The 3623-nt window shown below is 44.4% G+C and overlaps 1 non-coding gene across 1 annotated transcript; it reads right to left on the minus strand.

Annotated features, from left to right (window-relative positions):
* Positions 1-3317: 3317 nt before the first annotated feature.
* On the minus strand, positions 3318-3421 carry LOC126025224 (U6 spliceosomal RNA). The gene has a single exon (XR_007501265.1). It is a non-coding gene; the product is annotated as a U6 spliceosomal RNA (small nuclear RNA).
* Between the last annotated feature and the right edge of the window lie 202 nt (positions 3422-3623).

Below are 3623 nucleotides of genomic sequence, written 5' to 3' on the forward strand. Positions count from 1 at the left end.
TTTCATGCACAACTACATGCCTCCTGATCTCGGCCTGAGGAAGAAATCCTTGACTGTTGGAGTTTTTACCCTGCAGGCTGCAACCTGCTTTTCCAGACTCATCAAGTGTCTTTTGCCAGTCTTTTCAGAGTTCCAGACCCCTCATCTTTACAGATTGTCATTGGACTCTGCAGAAATTTCACCTCTTGTAATTTTCTTATAATTGTAATCCTTTGAATTTGATACTACACTTCTTTAGATTATTGTAATTAATGTTTTTCCATCCTAGTTTTTAATCTTAGGAATTGATGTTGTATTACATTAGGGTTTTGCTTTGTTGACTTTAGGTTAGTGGGTTAGATATTGTTGTCTATAATTTCCTAAATGATGTTTTTGTCTGCTCTCAGGGTTTTTTTGCATGGGCGCATCATAGGCAAAAATACTCGGTTTAAAAGGAAGTCTTATCCATTTTGGATGGGCCCTCAAGTTGTTTATTTACACAGGGAGGGTCTCTGCCTTAAACATTTTGTTTTGGTTTGTGACTTATGTTGTGTATGTAAATATTTTGGGGGATTACTATGTTGCTCACCCTAATCTGTGCCCTACCCTAGGGTGTGACCTGGCATTCTGCCCCCACCCTAGGGTAGGACCTGATTCTGCTTCCACCATTGGTTGGTATCTGATCCCACCATTGGGTGGGACCTGACTTTGGAGTATAAGAGCAAGGGTCTGTGGAAGGCGAGGGCTTTTTGCTGGCTGGAACTGAATCTGAGTCTTTGGACTTCAGTTTTGTCCATCCGAATAAAGCAAATATTTCCACGAGCCTGATTGTCTGCGAGCTGTTTACCCGCCGTTTCACCTCAGAACCGTGGGCTAGACAGGGTGGCAGACGCGTGCTCCGAGCTGGAAGAAAAGGGCCTCATTCTCCATCCCACCATCAGTCAACCTCTTCAGGGGCTGACCTGCTACAACTTACGCTCTCATCTATAAATAATCGACCGTACTTGGGTACATCAATTTTGGACATCATATGGACTTCTGCCTGGACTAAAAACTTGATTTAAGTTCAGAATACCTATTGATCATCATTGCAGTGGCCCCTACTGTGCAGGGGGTGTGTGCCTCTTCCTCCAAAATAAGGGCCTAATTCACTACCCTCAAAGATGGGCTTTGTGGTCTTCTTGGACTTCTATGGAAAAAGTGCTTCTTCTCGGCTGCTACTCAACCTTTCTGGCGTCTCTTCGAAGGATCTCTGTCTACAGATTACAATTGGGCTTTCTGATTGCCCGAGGAGCTCCCTATTGCCTACTAGATCCTCGATCATTGAATTCCAGATTCTTCATCTGCTTTTCCAAGGAAGAACTTACTTGGAATTCTTCATCTTGTATGTCATAGATCTATCATCTCAGGAGCTTGTGGTTGGTACCTTGACACATGTTTCTGGTTTTAGACACCCTAAGTTTAGGTTAGAAGTTTTTATTTATTTACATTTTCCTGTGATGTGCTTATGCAAACAGCTGGTCTTTTATTATTGCTTAGTTTTCCCTTTAATAATTGTGAACAATATTACTTACTTTTGTATATTATTAATGTTTGTTTACTAAAAACGGGGAGATTATTGTGTGTGTAAACATTTTAATGGGATTACTATGTTACTGACCCTACCCTGATCTGTGATTGTGCCCTACCCTAGTGTATGACCTGGCATTCTGCTCCCACCCTAGGGTGGGGTTTGATTCTGGTGGATAAAAGGAAGTGTCTATGGAAGGTAGGAGCTTTTGGGCTGGAACTGATGCTGAGGTTTTTGGCTTCAGTCTTGTCCTCGGAATAAAGCTGATATTTTCACAAGCCTGACTGCTAGCCTTTTACCCACTGCATTCACCTCAGAACCGCTGGCTGAACAGGGTGGCAGAGGCATGCTTGGAGCTGGAGGAAAGACCTCATCCTCCATTCCTCCATCAGTCAGCCCCATCAAGGGCTGACCTGCAACAAAGTGGCAACTGCAGGGTTGAGCCAGGCCAGAGGCCAAGCCCTTGGGACCCTCCCTCCCTTCAGGTGCTATGCCTGAACCTGGTGAGCAGACAAAGAAGGAGCACTCCTGTAGATGAGAATCAAATCAACTTTTCTGAAAGAAGGGTCTGTCAGTAGGGGCCGGAGGGGGCTGAAGGGGGGGACATTGGCCTTTCTTCCATTCTCCAGCCAACTATAGCCTCAATGAGCAGACAAGTCCTACTCAGCAAGTTCCTCCAGGGCAAATCCAGGCCTCTAACAATGATAACAGCACATGATAACAACAGTATCCCTCAGCTAATTTAAGGTCAAGATTCTTTCGGATAACCTGAGACCCACTGGCCTTGGAGCCCCAGGATCTACAAGTTCCTTCTGTCCCTAGTAGCCTGAATCTGCATTGATAAAGAAAGAATGAATACAAATGTTCTTATGTGTGTACGAGTATGTAATATTTGTCATTACTGCTGTCATTTCTGTTGTGGGGTCAGGATCACAGCTGGTAGCAAGGCAGGGATTGAACCCAGGGCCTCACACACAACTGTGCTCTCCGTACCCTCCTCTCAGATATGCCCCCTCATGAATGGGAAGCAAAATAACATCCAGTTTCCTTTTTCAAATAGGTCCTGGGAGCTCGAGAGAGTATCGGGGAAAGGCACTTCCCTTGATTGTGCTGGTCCCAGTTTGATCCCCAGCACCCAACATGGTTCTCTGAGCACCTCTGGATGTGGTCCAAACTACGAAATACCCTTCAATAATTTTCTTGAAATGCCAGATTACAAAGTAAAATCAAATCACACAGGTAAAGAGCAGCCTTGGAGGAGGAAAACTCAAGAGAGGGCTGAAGCAGTATTCCTGTGGACTACTATACTAATACTATAGTAGAGTATTGCCTTGCATATGACTGACATGGCTTTGATCTCTGGCATCAATATCAATTATGGTCCCCCAAACAGAGCCAAGAGTTATTTTTTAGTGTAGAGCCAGGAGTAAGCCCTGAGCACCACCGAGTGTGACCCCAAAAACGAAGGGTAGGGGAGGAAGGAAGAAGAGGAAGAGGGAGGGGAGAAGGACCCCAAAATAGCCTTTCTAGCCTTTGCAAGAGTCTCTGAATGTAAGTGGCAGTGACGACTGTACAAATAGATGGACTATCAGAAAGACAAAACTCATCTCTCCAGACAGGGGACAAGATAATTGCTGAAGGGCCTGATCCACCAGTCACCAGATGTCTATCATGACTTGGGGCACATTAGCTCTGTCACATTACTTCCAGCGAGCAGATCACCTCCCTTATTAGCTCATCAGGCAGAATTCAATATTCTTTTTTTTTTTAAAATATGGAACGCTACACGAATTTGCCTGTTATTCTTGCGCAGGGGCCATGCTAATCTCTGTATCGTTCCAATTTTAGTATATGTGCTGCCGAAGCGAGCACAAATTCAATATTCTTAATTATCCTTAATTTTGTGGGTGACAGTGGGCAACCCAGGACTCTCAACAACTTTGCAGGTGCTAATCAAAATTCTGTTGTGAGGCAAGATTCAGGGCCTGATCTGAAGGGTCCATGTTTCTCAAGTACTGTCTATGAATCAAAGATATTGACACAGACAATCTAGGGACACTTAAGAGGGTCTGTG

The sequence above is a fragment of the Suncus etruscus genome, chromosome 12, assembly GCF_024139225.1.
Source record: "Suncus etruscus isolate mSunEtr1 chromosome 12, mSunEtr1.pri.cur, whole genome shotgun sequence".
Lineage (NCBI taxonomy): Eukaryota > Metazoa > Chordata > Mammalia > Eulipotyphla > Soricidae > Suncus > Suncus etruscus.